General features: G+C 31.3%; 1 protein-coding gene across 5 annotated transcripts in view; it reads left to right on the forward strand.

Annotated features, from left to right (window-relative positions):
- LOC107445767 (uncharacterized) overlaps positions 1-20351 on the forward strand; it is an 86624-nt gene that overhangs the window by 33432 nt on the left and 32841 nt on the right. The window lies entirely within an intron of this gene.

Here is a 20351-nt window from a genome sequence, read left to right on the forward strand (position 1 = left end):
TTATAGTAAAATAAGATATAAAATTATAAAACTTTAGAAACTAACTTACATGCTTGGTATAAACATAGAGTAGCAAACAAAAGGCTAGAGACGAACCCCCACATATTTCTAAGATAAATTCTATAGAAATTGAAAAGTCAGAATCAAATTCTCAAACAACATTAGCGGTCTTATATTAAGCGTCTTATCTTCAATGAATTTCATTATACTTCATATTTTTGCCCGGTTTTAAGAATGATAAGGACATTTCAAGATTTACCTATTCGAAAAGATAAGATATTCTGGGAATTCTATTTTTTTTATCTAAATGCATTTGTTATACAAACTGCAAAAAAGGATGCGTTTCTAATGTTAGAGATAGAAATCGGGATATCCCAGAGTTTATTATTTGTTTGGCACTTAAAAATTGGAATTATATCCTGAATCTCGAATCGTTTTTTTCACTTTACTTTATCGTTTTGTAAATATTATCACTTAAAGTATCAGTATGTGTTTCTTTGTTGCACAATCAATGCTGAAACACTTGATTCTACTTTAAGTTTAACTCTTAGTTCTCTGAATATTTTAAACGTGCTAATGAGGAAAAAAATTAAGAGCTAAATAATTTTTTATATAATAATTTACGAATTTAAGAAGGCCAGCCAGAAGGAAAAACAAGAAATGCAGACACCATAATGTCCAAAGATTGTTGAGATGGTAAAAATGATAGTAAAAAAGTACAAATAATCTTTGAAATATTAAAATAAAAAGTATAGATGCAATTATATTTATGTTATATTACAAAGTATTTTATAATTATAAAGATTTTCGGGTTTTACTAGCTTTTCTATTATTTCTGGAAAAAAACACCCTAATTTTTAAAGAAAAAAAAACGGTCCACTTGCACAATTAATGGGGGGAAATATAAATTTAGGTACTAAAAAGCAGTCATGGGGTCAGGCATTTAACCAGGGCGCTTCATTCAATGTTATTTTTAGAGCAATTGTTAATTAAATACAAAAAAAGAGGTAACAAGAGGCGTAACTTGGCATAACCTTAAGTCCGTCGCATTGTCCGTGGGATTGTTTTGACTCATTTTTTACAATTGTTATCCACTAAGTTTGAAAATAAAAAATACTACCCTATTAAATTATAGATGGGAGATCGTGTAAAGCTAAGGGTCGTGGCGCTAGTGGTAAAATTGCTCTTTCAAGACTTCCGGGTTACTGCTTCCGGTATATTTTTACGCCGCAGATTGAAAAAACGCGCCATCATATTATTGCATGATATATTTTGCAGTATTTCACATGTACCGAGTTCTTTCTCTCAGCCCTTAAACTTCAGCATTATCATATTAATATTATAATCATTAGAATATTTTCTAATTAGGCTAACTTAAAAAGATATTTCTGGCGACATTTTATTCAAATGTAGCCAAATAAGGGATAAAATACAAAACATGGCAAACCTGAAGAATTATTCACAATGAGATATTAACTTTACAAAATTTTATTTGGTTTCACGACCTCTGAGAATCAATACATTTCTGAAGGCTCTTATGAATAATTCAATTATGTTTAGATTTGAACCCAAATTACAATAATAAAAATTATCCGAAATTTATCCGTTTATTAGCTATTATTCTCTATCTCCCAAAGAAAAAATAGTCATTTTTATATACAGAAATTTTTATCCACGTTAAAATATCAAAAAATATATTAAAAAAAATAAAAAAAATTAAATAAAAAATTTGAAAATCGACCCTTGCAGGGTTTCAAACCCAGGGTCTCCGGGACAACAAATCTTACTTCCCCAAAGCGCTACCAACTTCGCCACGCTTCACATGCCCGCTTCACGAATATTTAGCTTAAAACACCTCCTCCCGGTTAGTCAACAAAATATATTTTGGGACATTGTGGACCCACTAATAGGTCTATAAAAATATTTCTTTGGTACAATTGTTTGTTAAATTAAACTCTAAGTTCGTGCCCAGTTTGAAGTTTATAGGTTAATATTATAGAGAGTTACGGGGTGTGATGTGTGTGTGCCTCCTGATTTAATTTTTGCTCCTTTTTCAGCCATTATTTGCTCTTTAACAAAGAAAAATAATTCTTTTTATATATAGAACACTTTATTAATTTTAAAATATTGAAAAAAAGGTTAAAAAAATAACACAAAATAGAATAAATAAATAAATTAAACTTATCCGAAATTTATCCGTTTATTAGCTATTATTCGCTATCTCCCAAAGAAAAAATAGTTATTTTTATATACAAAACTTTTAATCCACGCTAAAATATCGAAAAATATATAAAAATAAATAATATAAAATAAATTTAAAAAAATTGAAAGTCTACCCTCGCAGGGTTTCGATCCCAGGTTCTCCGGGACAACAAATCTAACTTCCCAAAAAGCACTACCAACTTCGCCACGCTTCACATGCCAGCCTCACGAATATTTAGCTTAAAACACCTCCTCCCGGTTAATCAACAAAATATATTTTGGGTCATTGTGGGCCCACTAATAGGTCTATAAAAAAATTTCTTTGGTACAATTGTTTGTTAAATTAAACTCTAAGTTCATGCCCAGTTTGAAGTTTATAGGTTAATATTATAGAGAGTTACGGGGTGTGATGTGTGTGTGCCTCCTGATTTAATTTGTTTCCCTTTTTCAGCCATTATTTGCTCTTTAGCACAGAAAAATAATTCTTTTTATATATAGAACACTTTATTCATTTTAAAATATTGAAAAAGAAGTTAAAAAAATAATACAAAATAGAATANAAGGTTAAAAAAATAACACAAAATAGAATAAATAAATAAATTAAACTTATCCGAAATTTATCCGTTTATTTGCTACTATTCTCTATCTCCCAAAGAAAAAATAGTTATTTTTATATACAAAACTTTTAATCCACGCTAAAATATCGAAAAATATATTAAAAGAAGTAATATAAAATAAATTTAAAAAATTGAAAGTCGACCCTCGCAGGGTTTCGATCCCAGGGTCTCCGGGACAACAAATCTAACTTCCTCAAAGCGATACCAACTTCGCCACGCTTCACATGGCAGCCTCACGAATATTTAGCTTAAAACACTTCCTCCCGGTTAGTCAACAAAATATATTTTGGGTCATTGTGGGCCCACTAATTGGTCTATAATACAATTTCTTTAGTACAATTGTTTGTTAAATTAAACTCTAATTTCGTGCCCAGTTTGAAGTTTATAGATTAATATTATAGAGAGTTACGGGGTGTGATGTGTGCGTGCCTCCTGATTCAATTTTTGTCCCCTTTTCTGCCATTATTTGCTCTTTAGCAAAGAAAATTAATTTTTTTTATACATAGAACACTTTATTAATTTTAAAATATTGAAAAAAAGGTTAAAAAAAATAACACAAAATAGAATAAATAAATAAATTAAACTTATCCGAAATTTATCCGTTTATTTGCTACTATTCTCTATCTCCCAAAGAAAAAATAGTTATTTTTATATACAAAACTTTTAATCCACGCTAAAATATCGAAAAATATATAAAAATAAATAATATAAAAAAATTGAAAGTCTACCCTCGCAGGGTTTCGATCCCAGGGTCTCCGGGACAACAAATCTAACTTCCCAAAAGCACTACCAACTTCGCCACGCTTCACATGCCAGCCTCACGAATATTTAGCTTAAAACACCTCCTCTCGGTTAATCAACAAAATATATTTTGGGTCATTGTGGGCCCATTAATTGGTCTATAATACAATTTCTTTGGTATTTCACTCATTTTTTACAATTGTTATCCCAAAATTTGAAAATAAAAAATACTAACCTATTAAATTGTATGTGTATCAAAACAAACTAAGAAAATATTTATAGAAAAACAATACTCTTATGACTTTTATTATTTTTATGCTAGTGAGATCCAAAACAATATCGAAATGAATGAGGGAAAACTGGATCCTACTACGTGATTTCCCGGCCAATATAAATGCAGCGTTAAACGTTTAACGCAACCTTGTTGGAAGTCGCATAAGAAGTATAACTTCAACAAAACTGCATAGAATATTAGGCTTGTTCACACATCGCCTCGTAGTCATAACACAAGCGGAGGGATACAACGGAAATTTTCTAAATTTCTTCCGGTTTAAGGACGCTTGTTATTGTTTACATTAGACCATCCATCCATATGTGTATCTATTCAAATTAAAATATTTATAGAAAAACAATACTCTTATGACTTTTATTATTTTTATGCTAGTGAGAACCAAAACAATATTGGAAATGAATGAGGGAAAACTGGATCCTACCACGTGATTTCCCGGCCAATAAAAATTTAGCGTTAAACGTTTAACGCAACCTTCTTGGAAGTTGCATAAGAAGTATCTCTTCAAAAAACTAATTATGGTAAAAAAGTAACCCCAGAATCTCAATATCGTCTGTTTTTAATTATTTGATCTTGTTGTGCTGCTTTTTTATGAAAAATTATGTTAGCTTGATCTTTTAAAATCCTTAGAAATCTTTACTTGTGATTATGGTATAAAAGTTGATCTAGTCAAGTGAGTTGATGTAGACAAAAAGTGTGCGGAAACCAAGATCACCCATTTTCTCGATGGGTAAAAAAAAATTTTAACAATTGTTTTTTTTTCAATGAAACATAGCACCTTTAATTTCTAAAATTTTTTCCACTCATTCAAGTAACAAACTAAGTGTATATTTTGAATTACGATGGATTCCATGTCCTAGGTTCCTCACAGCAATACATTAACTTTATGTACTGGAACCTCTAAGGCAATACTGTCACCTATAAATTACCAACCACTGTAAATGTTAAATTTTTTTTACTTCTTCTCTTTTTCCCAGAGAAAACTATTTTACTGTAATTTGTTTCAGGCTCATATTATTTGGACCCAACTCTAATTGGTTATGCGACGCATTGACCGAAAATTACTGTAATCGAATTTAAAAAAAATACTGATTTTTTTAGAAAATTTATTTTGACCCAATTTTGAGGGTCGAGTTATTTATATACTTTTCTTTCCAATAAAAAAATTATTCGCCAATACTTTCTCAAAAACACAGTTTTATTCGCCCCAAGCATATTTGGGAAATGAACACTTGGGATTTCGTGTTTGACTAAAAACTCAACCGGAACACTCGTAGACCCCTGAGCCCAAGATCAAGAAATTTGAGATGGGTACAATATGCCTTGATCCTCCTTGGACTGTTGCGCAAATGAGTTTAGTTTAGGTAGTTGAAAAATTTTTCAAATTTCCTTTGAAGATCAACTCTGTTTGGTAATATAACTGAGTTTGATAATTTTATTTAGTAATTCATAAATGCAGCTTTGGAAAAGGTTCTTGACCTTCAAAAAAGCTGTTGGTTTTTTGCAGATAGTTCTCCTTCACAAAACTGAAACTTAAATAAAATACAATGATTAAAAGTGATGCGCTTTTTACTAAGGCTTTTTCAACCTGAAAGTAAACTGCAGATTTTATTAAAGATTTTATATTTTTTTCCTCTTATTGAGAATTGTCAAATCTCTGAAGCATTTGTGAAATTTTCTTAAAGACATGCAGACATTTTTAAACCATTAAAATAACTACAGCCTGTAAAAAAATCGATATTAGAAAAAAACAGTTATTTTAACACTTAATATCGTTACATTGTTTATTTCAATTTACCTACTTAAAAGCTTTTTAAATCTAAATCTTGTAATAAAAGGAATTCCATTAAACAAAATATTACTCCGGACACATAAATTTGTTTTTGTTTTTTTATTTTCAACTTAAATTTTTCTGTCACATTATAAGCAAAACTAATATTTTATATTGCTATATGTTGTTTTGTAACAAATTATAAAACATTACTCTAGACTTAATTTCAGACACTGAGTTTTTTTTTCCTTCGAATAGTGTTTAGGAACGAATTGTAATGTCTCTATCTAAGGATGTCTGTTTGGCCAATCATCTGCCGAGACACTCAAAACTTCCTTTAAGAATGTCCAATCTTTTGCTCATAGGATTTTCTACCACTAATTCAAAACACAATTTGCAGTCAGTGAATATCGAACATTTCTTCCGAAGACCGATGTTTGTTTTATGCATGGTCTCACACATTCTCTTTCGACCTCTGCTAGGTCATTTATGCTTTATGACGAGGATGAAGCCACCTTGGATTAAACCATCAGATTTATGCATAGGCTGTCATCTATAGGATTTTAGTCCGAAGAAGTGAACACAATTCATATTCTGTTGGATATCGAACGTCTACCAAAGACAGTTGGTTGTTTGATACGAGGTCCCCTAGATTCTCATTATAAGAATTTTGTTTCAAGTTTTTTTTATTTAATAATTTTTTTTTACTTTAGCTTTTTATTTTATTCATTTATTTTTCTGTTTTAGTTTATTATTATTATTTTTTTTTTTTTTTGCTTTGGGTTTTTTTTGTACTATATATAGTTTGCTAAAGACCATAATCTCTACTAAGTTAGTTTTGCTTTGATGGGGAGGATAAAAATTATTTAAAAATGCTCAATCGTCTCCATTGATCAAATTTCTGCAGAGACTGCCATGCGTACACGTACAGAACACGTCTACTGAAGATACAGAATATACGTCTGCTGAAGACAAATATCTATTTTCTTTCAAGTTCCATGCATTTTCATTTATTTTGGTCAAGTTTTTTTTTTGCACAATTTTAAGTCTATTGGATATAGGATGCGAATATTGAAAGCCAATTTTCTTTAAGCAAAGTCTCACGCATTCTCTTTCAACCTTTTCTAGGCTTTTTTCCTCTTATGGCGTGATACATTGTTTTTGGAACATTTTTCTTTTTAGCTGCAAGAGCCCTCTTTAGACAAATATTAAGGCAGCTTCTCTACGTGAGTGCACACTTCGATTAAAACACTGATTCTACTGCGTTGAAAATCTGAACACATTGGGTGAAATCTGTGAACTATTTTCATGCTTGCTTCGATTCTGTTACATAGTTGATTTTCATTTTAATCTCCCATTATTTAAAATTGAATCGAAGAACTCTGTTTCTGCAAGCAAGCAACTTTTTTCTCACCCAACTGAAGAATGTATCTCCATGAAGTGCATTATTCACATCTGAAGTGTGCTCACGCGAATGCTCCTGGATGGTTATTGTTTTCGAATGATTCGAAGTTTGTGTACACTCAGAAACCATTCTCTTTTTTGGAACAGACTTTTTCTTCCTCGCAAACTCATCTATTTCCAAAAACTTTTTCAGCTCTCGAACTTCCTGTTCCAATGACGCATTTTTGCGTTTTACCACTTCAAACTCCTCATTCAATTCCTCAACTCTTTTTTCGCATGCTTGCAGTTTGCACATTCTATGGGTTGGAATTTTTCACGTGTCTGCTCAATTTCAGTATTTGCTCTTTTCACTTGCAGTGGGTTAACACTGGCATCAGCAACACGTTTAACACCCTGATTTCTGTGCATGCTAGTTTCTTGGTTCTCATCTCCACAAAAATGCAACCATTTTGCATCTGCCCCTGGTCCAATCTGACCACCAGTTTTGAAAAAACAGTGGTCGATTGCCATTCCGGCATTCCACCTTTTCCTTCGATCGGGCATCAAAAATGTGTGTATAAAATTCAAGGTCAGCCAAATTTGCCCGTCTGCAATGCCCGTCGCAGAAAACACTCCACTCATGAAGCATTTGAAAGCATCACCCTAAACAAATAAAGTTACAAAATTATAATCATGAATGATTCTTCGAAAGTTCAAACACCATTTTTAATTACTTTTTGGACTCTGGACCATCCCAAAAAATAGTTTAAAATAATTAATTATTTATTTAATCAAAGAAATTCATAAGAAGAGGTTTTTAAAAAAATGTTTCAAAGATTTTGGAAAAATCTCTGACTATTTTAAGGGTGAGAAATTTAGGCTCAGTTTGTTTTTTTTTTTTTTTTTAAGATATTACACACATAATAATTGGCATATTTAAGGTTAAAACTGTGAATCTTTTCAGGATTGTGTCCATGCGAATGTGAAAGTTATGTTGTTTTTTTTCGCTATTAATATGTTTTTAATTTTTTTTATATATTATAAAACAATGCATATTTTTTCCAAACACTTTACTGAAGGCCGGGAGAGCCTGGTCGGTAGAGCGCTGGGCCCATATCCAAGGGTTCGTGGGTTCGATCCTCGTCAGCCGAAGACTCCCCGTGTAGTAAATGGTGACTAATGCACGTTAAATCTGTCGAGTCTCAAAGTCCTCCACAAATCAATACCTCTGGGGGTACTGATCCAGGAGTTTCCTTGTCTTCTGGATTGGTTCAAAATTACAAGGCTACGGAGTTGAACGTAAGTAGTCGTAAACACATGAAATTGGGTCGGCTGTTCAACGACGGTTATAAAATAAAATAAAACACTTTACTGAATATGTGTATTAAAGTGATAGAAACACAAGAATCACTGTGAAATATCACAGAAAACAAAAACAATGTCTAAACATTAAAGGAGAGAAAAAGATATTCTCTTTAGAAGCAGTTTCAGATGCCACGGAAGTTTAGGCCCAAATAACAATATTTATTCAGACAATTTTGTAGATATGCGTAATTTTGAAATTTGTAGAAAAATTCAAAGCTTTCCTGCACTTTTTCTGCCTCACTCTACCCTCTGACACAAAAACTAAATAACTGTACAACATTAGATATTTATAACACTAGATATCAAAAATAGAACCAAACTACTGCATTACTGACGAATATATGCATTATAAATTAAATTTATCTTACATTTTAAACAAAAAAAAGTTTTAAAAAATAGTTAATATTAAAGAAATATTTTCATAAAATTTTTATTTTGAATTTTTTTCCATTTTTTTTTTAATTATTGATGAAAATTTGATATGTTTGAAGCCTATTTTAAATTATAATAGAAAAGTTTTTCAGTACTCTTAATAGATTCTGCTACCTAAATTATAGGAAATATTTATGCACATAATAAATATTATAGGTTTTATTAATAATTTAAAATTTTATAAGAATGTAATTACATATATATTTATATACATACCTGAAGAATGTGGAACATGGCAGGATAAATATCCCTGTTCCAATTTCCAGCGCAGTTTACTGCATTGCTCAGAGCTTTCTTGGTAAACAGCTCCATGACCATCACTCCAAACGACCACATATCAAAAGCCTTGCCATCAACTTCCGTCACACCCCCGAGTGACAGGCAAGCTTCTGGAGGTCTATACACACTCGGCAATCCAAGTTCATCCCTGAAAAAACAAAATTAAATTATTATGCAAAACCTTCACAGGGAATCAAAAGTAACCCGGAGAAATATAATCATTTCAAAATTAGCAGCAAGCGAGACATCTTGATCAACCTAGAGGGCAACATCTTGGATTTGTTTGAAAATTAAACAACCCTTACTCAGCTTCAAGTTTGCAGGATCAAGTTGACAGGATGCAACACACCAATGCAATTTTAAATAGCTATATCAGTTATACTTAATTTGTTTAGAAGTGTCAGCTAGAAAGGTTAATTTTGTATTTAGTTTTATTCTGTGTTAAAATTAAAAATTAAATAAAATGACAGCATACGTCCATTTTAACATTAAAAAAAGAAATGTTTTCATTCTTAATGAAATATTTTAGGGATTGTTTTTATTTTATTTTATAACCACCAATGAGCAACTGACCCAATGTTAGAATTCCAACTGCTAATGTCCAACTCCATAGCCTTGTAGTTTTGAACACAATCCAGAAGACAAGGGAACTCCTGGATCAAGTATTGGGCGAAAATTGCTTTCGTGGAGTACTTTTTGATGGAACTTACCCGCATTTGTGTTACATGTAGAGAAAACCACGAAAAGCTCCCATAGTTAGCCTGACGGCAAGGAGACTTTAACCCATGATCCGTCTACCACTGAGGATATTTTTCGTCAGCATTGTGATCGGTGCAACTTGGATGCGGAATTCGTATCGACGAGACATCGTTGACATTCTAATTCGGTTAATTTCGTTGGAAATTTTAGGGTTTTGTCATTTTTTACCTCCTGCATGCTAATTCTAATCATCTTTATTGCCAAATTCTGCTTGTCATTCTTCAATATTGAAGTATTGGTTATAGCTCTTGGCATTTATTACATTCGTTGCCAGTGTAACCCTGGCTGTATTGGAAATTGTTCAAATATACCGTATATATATATATGCTTCACTTTACTTATAATAACACATGTTTTCAATATAGATTTATGAGTTAAAAGCAATCACAAGAAAAATTGTCAAATTATTAAGCGTTGTGGAGCCTATTCCGAAATATGTGTCAAATATTCGTCCATATGTGTCAAAGAGATATAAATCTAATAATGATCTAAGTTAAACTTGAAAACATTGCAAATAAAAAAACTGAATAGGAAAATAAATTTTATCTTAAAGGGAAAGTACACTAAGCAATACATTTTGTCAAATATGAAACTCACCTTGGTATTGCCTTTGCCGCAGATGCAAGACAAGAGAAGTCACATATGACAGCTCTGTAATCTTGCGATATCAAGATGTTGTCGGATTTTAAATCCAAATGGCAAGCCTCGTTAGTGTGCAAATAAGCCAGACCACAAAGAGTATCGTAAAGCCATGATTTGAGGCAGTCTAGGGCACACGATTGATTTAAAAAGTGCTCATTTAGGACTGCATCCTTCAAAGTGCCCAGGTGTACGGGCATTACAAAAACTCCCACATCTGGGTCATTGAGGCTAAAATACTGCAAGAGGGGAATAATATTTGGGTGACGCATTTTTGGCCAAATTTCAATTTCATTCTTTTTCGTGACTTCTAAGGAAACTATTTTAACGGCCACTTCTTGGCCAGAGAAGTCCATCATTTTATACACGTCACCAAAAGCGCCAGACCCAAGCTTGTCAATGCATACGAAGTGATTAGCCTCTAAAATTTTCATGGCATCTCTTTTGTGTTGGTATTGCTGCCCGGATAAATCAGGGAGCATGGGTTCTTCTTGACCCAAATCATGATCACTTTCATTAAAATGATCATCCATTTCTCAATAAAGTGCAGGAAAAATTTCCCAAATCAATAGAACTCTAAAACGCACAATCAGTAATGAAAGCACAAGTTAGAATGGCCAAAAATGGTTTTTCCAAATTGTTTTTTCTTGTTTCTAACAATGAATATAGTTTATACTTTATGTACCAACAATCGTATTCTAATTGTTAAGCTATATAGAAATTCTTTATACAATGAAGTCTTAGTTACAGACTTTTTATTTTTAACAATAGAAAATGTAATCAATTGTTAGAAGACAGTAAATTGAATTTTAAGAGAAAAAGTAATGGTATTAGTATTTTACCATAAGATACTAGTTAAAAACAATATTTCGATCAAAGTAAAAGTATTTTAATACCCATAAAATATACATATCGATTTACAGAGAGTTGCGTAATGACTACCTTAGATGAATCTATTTAGAATCCTCGTTAAATGAAAACGTATGCTCATTAGGGTTCACACATTAATAGTTAAGTTGAAAAAAAACATTGAGAACGCTATCAAATTTTTTCGAGTTTTCTGTAATTAAGGTGACAGAAGAAAAGAAAAAGAAATATGTTTGATTGCTAGGAAATGTAAAAGTGCCTCTAAAAATCTTCTAATTATTGCAATTTTCTAATTCTTTAACTACTCTTTGTTTTCTCCGGAAATCAAACGTTTCCTCTTTTTCAGCTGTGATTTGAAAGATGAGGGGATTTCTTCACCACTTAAGGATTTCACTCATTTCCTCAATAATTTGAAAGATAAGGAAGATTTCCTCACTTAAGGGGGGACCTCACAATGAAATGGTAAAATATTAACGTTTTTCCTGAATTTTTTTTAAGTAATAGAGACAATGCAAAGACTCCTTGTTTTTTTATGTTATTTAGTTACAATTTAAGTCCATTTTAAAAAATTTTCTTTTACAAAATAACAAAAAATAAGTTGGTGGCAGCTCCATGTGTGGCTGGTCATCAAAAAGTAGCACCTCACTGGCCTTATGGATTTAGAAGTCCTGAAACATTGGAAAACGATTTTGTTTAGATTTTCTGAAACATAAAGACATTATCTAAAAAGTAGCATAACAGTTTTTTGATATTCGCAAAATTACCAATATGGCGGAAACTTTAAAAAAAGGGCAAGTTTTTCATTTAAAAATATTCATTAAAATATTAATATAAGATCGAAATATAAAAATATCAAAAAAAGTCCTATGCTACTTTCTAAAGAATATATTTTTACGTAATTTAAAATAAAGAACAGCTCATTTTGTTGTATAGATCATGAGAAAAACGTTAGGCCAGGTCAAAAAACAGCGTTTTGAGAAAAACGCGTTTAAAGTTTTGGCTTATGTTCAATCTAGTAAATTTTTAAATTAGTAATGACTTACCTTTATTCTGCAGTTCCAGGTCTATATATCTTCTCCGTCAACAGAATGGATAAGACGCAAAAAGAATGTCGTCCCACCTAATCCGGCCGAACGGGCCTTTCTACCTTCTTAGTGACGACTCTCTATTTTTCGGTATAACTTCCAAACGAAGTTAGGTAACGAGAAATAGTTTTAGACAGACATTAGGAAGGGTACAAAAATTCGAAAAATGCAATAAATTTTTTTTCGAATTTTTGAGAAATTCAGGGTGGGGACCCTCCTTAAGAATTTCGCCTCACTTCCTCATTAATTTGCCGAAGCAAGGGAGTATTCTTTTTTCTTCTTCAAGTTTGACAATAATCAAAAAATTATGTATTCAGAACGATGATAAAGGAGCACGCGGTGTATTTCTTTTTGCCCTTGTTGGTACATATTTCTGCTGTATAAGTTCAAACAGTTTCATCAAAATGTAAAAAATAATTAACCAATGTAATAAAATGCAAAGTCAGCAAAAAATAGTGCAAAACCTGAAAAAGTGGAATTTTATTGCTAAACTGTCTTTTCTTATAGGTTTTCCTTCAAAGCTTTTTGTGAAAAAAAAAGCTACGAAAAAAACTCCTTTTGCTTCATGAATTGAGGAAATGTAAAACAGCTTAACATATTTCGAAAGCCCGAATGCACTACTCTACTCAGTAAAGTGAAGTTAATGAGAAAATGAAAAACGTTATCACATATGAAAAAACTTTATTTGTCAGGAGAGGAAAGAATTTTGAAGTTACCAAAATTTATTTTGTGTCAGGAGTTGTAACCAATCTGTTTCTTTAAATTTCTTACTGCTTTTGATAATGGTGCACAATGTATGATGAAAAATGCAGGAGTGCAGGATGCAGAGAATAATTTGCGACTGGACATGACTTTCTACTCCATGTTGGACTTTGACTCACCTAACTGCGTTTTCTGTGAGAAACATATTGACATGGATGTCGAGCATTTTTGGATCAGTTCTCTCCTCCAAGAGCCCTACACTTCTTCGTACTTCAAGGCGATCTCCACTCTTGGAGATAAGTCTTGCTATTTAATACAAAAAAAATGAATTATGTTTGATAAAACAAATCTAAGGACTTAATTGACCAAATAGTGATTCGCAATAAGAATATAAACTTCATGTCAGAATCGGTAAAGGATTCGACAGAGTCAATCTGCAGCAAAATCTTCTTGAATCAAAATGTGTTTGAAACTCAATCAAGTGGAGACTATTAGTGCAGAAATTGTCATTATAAAAATTAAAAATTCAGTTTAAATGAAAATACTCTGAAAAGGTTATAAATTTTGAAAGTTTGTAAAATTCGATGGTCAGCTTTTACCTTTTCATCTACTTTAGTTTTTATTTGTTGGTTTTGAAAAATGTCTTCTTCCCAGTTCCTCTTTAAGTTTCTTGCTTTCAACTTTTCCGGTGATTCAGATTCTTCGTTTTATAAAGATGATTTTGCTACAAATTTTTCAAAAAGAAATCGAATATATTTTTGTTCTTGATTGCAATGTTTTTAACTGGTAGTACATTTAACAACTGCTGCATTTAACAACTGTTGGAGTGGTATGTTACTCCTGTGAGCATATTTAATAAACAGAATTAAGTTTCATTCATGTGCTGGCTACAGGTACATTTTCTTTTACAGATAACGTAAGCTATGTTATTCTCTGTACATATAATTACTAAAATTTTATAAAAGTAGTTTTCACTTCACTAATACGTTACTATGTCATACACTTCACGTTATTATGTCGTTGTGTCCAGGTGATGTACGATATTACCCTTATATGTTTATGTTGTATTATAGATAATTAATTTTTCAGTTGTTTGCTTTATCGAAATGGTATTGTATTTAATAAAAAATTAATCAATCTGGAATTTTCATCATACGAGTCGCCGCTGTGCGTGCTGTGGCAATAACAGCATGGGCGCACTACAATTAAAACATGCGTTTTAGTTATTCTGTGGTGCTGCGCTTAAAATATATCACGAATTTACCTAACTAACTAACTCTCTGGCATTACAATTCATGTTGAACAGTGGTCTGACAAATAATTTTCCTCCAAAGTCGCCTGTCTCTAGCTCTTTGTTTCCAATTTCGGACCTTTAGAATCTGAAGGTCTTTCTCCACCTCGTCTAACCATCTCTTGGCCGGCCTTCCTTTTTTCCTTTGGCAGTACCTCTTAAATATTTTCTCAGTGTCTCTGTTTTCCTCCATTCTTTCAAGGTGCCCTAGCCATTGAATTCTCTTTGCCTTTGCATAATTCATTATATCTTTTTCTTTAAATAGTATTGAAATTTCGAAATTGCATCACCTTCTCCACAGATCACCCTCTTTGACAGGTCCAAAAATAGTTCTAAGAATTTTTTTTCCCAGGCAATCAGCATTTTTTCTTCTTTCTGGGTTGGAGTCCATGTCTCTGATCCATAGATAACGGTTGGTCTGATTATAGTTCTGTAAACCTGACGCTTTGTTTTCCCCGTTATTACTTTCAATGTTAGCAATCTCTTAAGTGCAAAAAAACATGCGATTTCCAGCATTTAGTCTTTGCTCAATCTCTGGCATAATATCATTGTTTTCAGCGAAAACTGAATCCAAGTACTTAAATTCCCTAACTCTTTCAAATTTTGCCATTTCGTTAATTTGTAGCTCTGGGTCCATATCCGTTCCCTTACGATCTATTATCGTGTATTTGGTCTTATCAATATCGGTATTACCATTGAGAGGAATTTTTCGTCAATATAAATACTACAATAACTTTAAAATTAGCTAAAATTCTACAAATTTGATTGCAACTGTTTTGGATGACATTGCAAGTTTCAGTAGTTTCCTTATCGCTATAAACTGAATTTTAACGACATATCGTGAATTAAAATATATCGTCAATGAGTATTTTGACCAATTTCTTGACTAGCTAATGGCTTATACTTTAAACTGCACCTCTGTGCCTGACAAAAAGTAAGCTTCAACTACTTCTTGACAGTAACAAACTGAATACAGTCATTGCCAAAATTAAATTGTCATTTGTGGAAATTTTGACCTAAGCAATCAAAGTTCCACTTGAGTTCTATGTTTGCTGATAATATAAGTCTCAGAGGTTTCGTTCCACAATAAAAAAAATTATCGCCAAACAGAACTTATCGCCGATCACAATTCTAACACCTTAGGGAATAGAAATCAATTTTCCCTCGGTATTTTGTATCTTGTTACCAGAAAATTTGCCATTTTCCTTTATGCTGCGAGAAAACTTTATAAGAAATCAAAATTTAGCTACTTTCCAACAAGCTATATTGCTTAAATTTTAGCTAGATCTCTGTATCTGATGCCAATACAAGTTGCAGTTTGGTCTTGAATGGTACTATTAACTTAAATGGTGTTTGTAATTTCACTACGTACAAAAAAGTGTCAGCAGTGAGCAAAATAAAGTACCATTTAGTCTTTAGCCCTGAATAACTTTTTCTAATGATCCGATTTTTACTAATTAAGTGCCGATCATAAAGGCTCAAAAGGGCAACCTCCGATACGAGTATTAAGGATAACTATTCAGCTACAGAATCGGACACAAATACCTAAATTTAGTTATTACTTATTGCTAGCTTTTGAAGTCATTATTTTGAACAATTGAGATCGGCACTTAGTTTGCGAAAATATGATCATTGGAGCAAAAAGTTGCTCCATGTGCTATAATTTACTTTGCACACTGTACAGCATTGAAACAAATACAGAAACACTTTTTGCTCCGTTCACAAAATATGCAAGTTAGTGTTGGAGCAAGAATCTTAACATCTAAGTCCTCCGAGATCTGTTTAATCTGAAAAAAAAATAAAATTAATTTATCAAAGTTTTAATTATGCACCCATACTGGGTAACTTTAACATGACCTTCAATATATCGTAGTAAAAAATGAAAACCTATGAAAAAGACTTAAAGCCAAATTGCAAGCATAACACGTTTATTCATGGCTAATATAAATGTTACAAGACATAGCATCGCATGCATCTGTGCATTATGTAAAAAGTTTCGTACATAAAATTACAAGATTTAACAATATCTACAATACAAGATCGAAATATTTAACATAATATTAAATATATCTTGATACAATATCAATATTTGCTAAAACTTTAAATTAAAAAAAGTTAAAATAGCAAACCATGAAAAAAATCATAATTTTAAAACTTTTCACATAGCTATAACCTTTATCATCAGTTAGAAGTAGTTTGACGTTTAAACTTTTAAAAAACTGTAAAGTTACGATTCAAAAATTTTAGTTTTGAATGGAAATATATTACAGTAAATGAAATTCAAATCTAGAAAACGTTTTGCTGAAAGTTAAAATAGCAAACTATGAAAAAAATCATAATTTTAAAACTTTTTCACATAGCTATAACCTTAATCATCAGTTAACGGGTAGTGTATAAAACCGAAGTAGTTTGACATTTAAACTTTTAAAAAACTGTAAAGTTACGATTCACAAATTTCAGTTTTGAATGGAAATATATTACAGTAAATGAAATTCAAATCTAGAAAGCTTTTTGCTGAAAGTTAAAATAGCAATCTATGAAAAAAATCATAATTTTAAAACTTTTTCACATAGCTATAACCTTTATCATCAGTTAACGGGTAGTGTATAAAACCGAAGTAGTTTGACGTTTAAACTTTTAAAAAACTGTAAAGTTACGATTCAAAAATTTTAGTTATGAAAGGAAATATATTACAGTAAATGAAATTCAAATCTAGAAAACTTTGTTTTGAAAGAACAGACAAAAGACGGGAACAGTAAAAGCTTTGGTAAATGGCAACAGCTTAAGAAGTCTTTTTTTTTTAATCAAAATATACTCAATATTTTTTTCATTTTCTCGATTAATAAATACACTTGTTATAAGTTTAATGCTATTACCGTCATGCTCTTACAATTCAAAGTGAGAATGATACATTCACAAACTTTTGAAAAATGCAAAATATTTTGACAATTGCTCTTCAAAGCTCTTTTAAATAGCTAATTATATTTAAATCATTTAAAACAAATTCAGTGAGAAAAATTTGATTTGCCGGCGTACCTATAAAGAGTGAATTTTAATTAATTTTTTTATTAAGTATTTAAATGAATTTAAAGTTTTACCTATCAGATGTGTATACTTTTAATGAAAGTTAGAAAAAAATGTTAAGGATTTGGGGTTTCTAATGAAAAATTAGAATTTTATAACCAGTAGCGTATACAAAACAATTTGACAGTATATTTCAACATAAATTTGAAATTTCCTATTGTCTCACAAATAAATATAATATAATTCATTGTAGTATTATTCATAAATATAATACAATTCATCAATATCATATTATTCATAAATATAATACAATTCATGAATATAATATAATTCATAAATATAATACAATTCATGAATAAAATATAATTCATAAATATAATACAATTCATGAATATAATATAATTCATAAATATAATAATATAATTCATTCAATACTTCTTAAATAGGCATTAAAATAAAGGGCTTGAAGAATTTTGTGTCAAAAGTTGTAATTTCATAAATTCTGAACGGATTTGCATTTGTTTTACTACAGAAACTAGTTATTCCCGGAAACATTCAAGATACAAAAAATAAAGAAAATTTTTAAGAAACGATTAGAAATAGCCTTTTCTACCCTTAAGTAATTTAAACCTGCATAGAAAAAATATTAAATGCTGGAAACTTTTCAATTAAACATTAAATTTGAGTAATTTCAGTTAAATTTATTTAACTATCTCAATATAAAGGTGATTTTGAATTAAGTTCAAATTGCAAAGTTATTCCAAATCATACAAATGCAGAAACTGAATTAAATCATTTTGAAAATGTTTTTTTTCTCCAATGGATCCAAAGTGAAGCTCTCCCTTTTTCAAAATAACCAATTCAATTTTCAGGAAGCCCTATGAATAATTTTAAAGAATCTGTTTTTCAAGACTTAATATTGGTTAGAGATGTTTGGAATTTATATAATTACGAATTTATCTCATCAATTGGTCACGAATTTATATGTTTCTATGACTGATCACTTTGGGATAAAAACTAATTTTCTAGAAAAAGTCATTTTGTTTTCAAATTATTTTTAAATGTGCTGTTACCAATTGCTACACCTTATAACCTCACTCAGCGATTGCTGGTCTTCTCCTAGCCACCAAAGCTTTTACTGCTTTGTTCTAACAGTAAAAAAAAGGTACTCCTATTAAATTGAACAACACTTTTCCTTCAAATATATAGGATCTGGAAATGCATAAACTTGGAATTGTTATACAGATTATGTTTAATAGTTTCTTTTTCTCTAAAAAATAATTTTCTACTTTAACTTTCATTTTGCGTTCCTACAACAAAAATTATTTATTGCCAGAATGACAACTATGTAACCATTTAATATGAACTCAAAGACGTTAACGTTTTTCGTTAACTGAATAAGCTACGATTTATAGAAAAGTTCTACATGTCATGGCAGCGTTTGGAGCAGAAACCACGCAAGTCTAGTCTCCAAAACTTTCAATGCTTGAAAAACAGGTCTGTTCAGTTCAAAAATATAAATCTAACCAAATTTATTTGATTGTACAACCGGGGTTGGGCACTCATTTCTAAGTTTACGATTATTACTGTTCAGCTCTATGAACTTGCACATTTGAAACGAAACCAGAAGACAAGGGAACTCCTGGATCAAACTAGCCATCATGGAGGACTTTGTTGGAACTAATCCGCATTTGCGTTACATGGCGAGGAAAACCGTGAAGACCTTTCACGGTTAGTCCGACGGTATGGAGATTTTAACTCACTATCCGTGTACCACACAGGATAATTTACGTCAATACTGTGGTCTGTGCGAGCAACAGAATTCGTATTGACCAGCCAATTTTGAAATTGAAACTTCAGCCACCTCAATGGGAGGCATTTACATCTTGTTTTACTTACTCACTTTATTTAACAAAAGCTGGGCACCTGGGCCGCGCAGAAGACCCATATCCCATTCATCGTGAAATTACAGTAAAATTGAAAAATATACGCAGTTTGTATACAGAGTCTTTGGGGTGACTGATATTGTAAAGCAAGCACCTTGCTTGTTTAACTGGAAAAAAAGTGAAAATAATTCTAAGCAACTTGCTATAGTAAAGATGGCTGTGTATTTATTGTCCACATGAGGTAGCAGGTTTGGATTTCAAGGCTATAGAAAAGATGGCTGTGAATCTATTGTCAACATTAGGTACTAGGTTCAGATTTCAAGTCTGGTATTGTAGTTGAAGCAGTTGAGATTGTAATCTNATTTTGAAAATGAAACTTCAACCACCTCATTGGGAGAGAAATTCCTTATTCTTTGAGAAACCACTAATCAGTCTTCTTCCATTAGGTAAATATTGTATAATAACTACAAAAAGCTCTTTCAATTTCAATTCGATCTCGCCAACACTTGAATCTGGAGAATGTCAACATTCATTCTGTGCTAAATTAGATTTGGAATAAATAAAAAAAGGCTTGGAAGAACAAGGAAGAGAAAAAAAATCAAAGTTCATCGTCTCACCTACTTGGCCAGCAAGTTAATTGAAAGTAGGCAGCAGCAGAATTGAAAAGATCTTGGTGAGAGAAATACTCATTAAGATCTTCAAACAATTCCATTTTTAAGAGACTCGTCTAATGTTTCATTGGAAACTTTTCATCTTGTGCAGTTTTAGCTTGCCAAACCGTGTTTATCAGCAGCATATAAGGAAGACACAATTCTGAAAAATACAAGAAACAAAAGCAGTACCGATGCATGAAAAAGAATAAAATATTAAGTTTTTTAAGTTATTTCTGGGATGCTCTAACAAAATGTACACAGTCCATAAATAATTGTAGCTGATAAAACGTGTTGCTGTTGTAAGTGTTAAGCCACTGCAAATAAAATATAGCCAACACTGAATTTGAGTAAAAGCGTGAAAAATTT

This window comes from Parasteatoda tepidariorum, chromosome 10 (assembly GCF_043381705.1).
Source record: "Parasteatoda tepidariorum isolate YZ-2023 chromosome 10, CAS_Ptep_4.0, whole genome shotgun sequence".
NCBI lineage: Eukaryota > Metazoa > Arthropoda > Arachnida > Araneae > Theridiidae > Parasteatoda > Parasteatoda tepidariorum.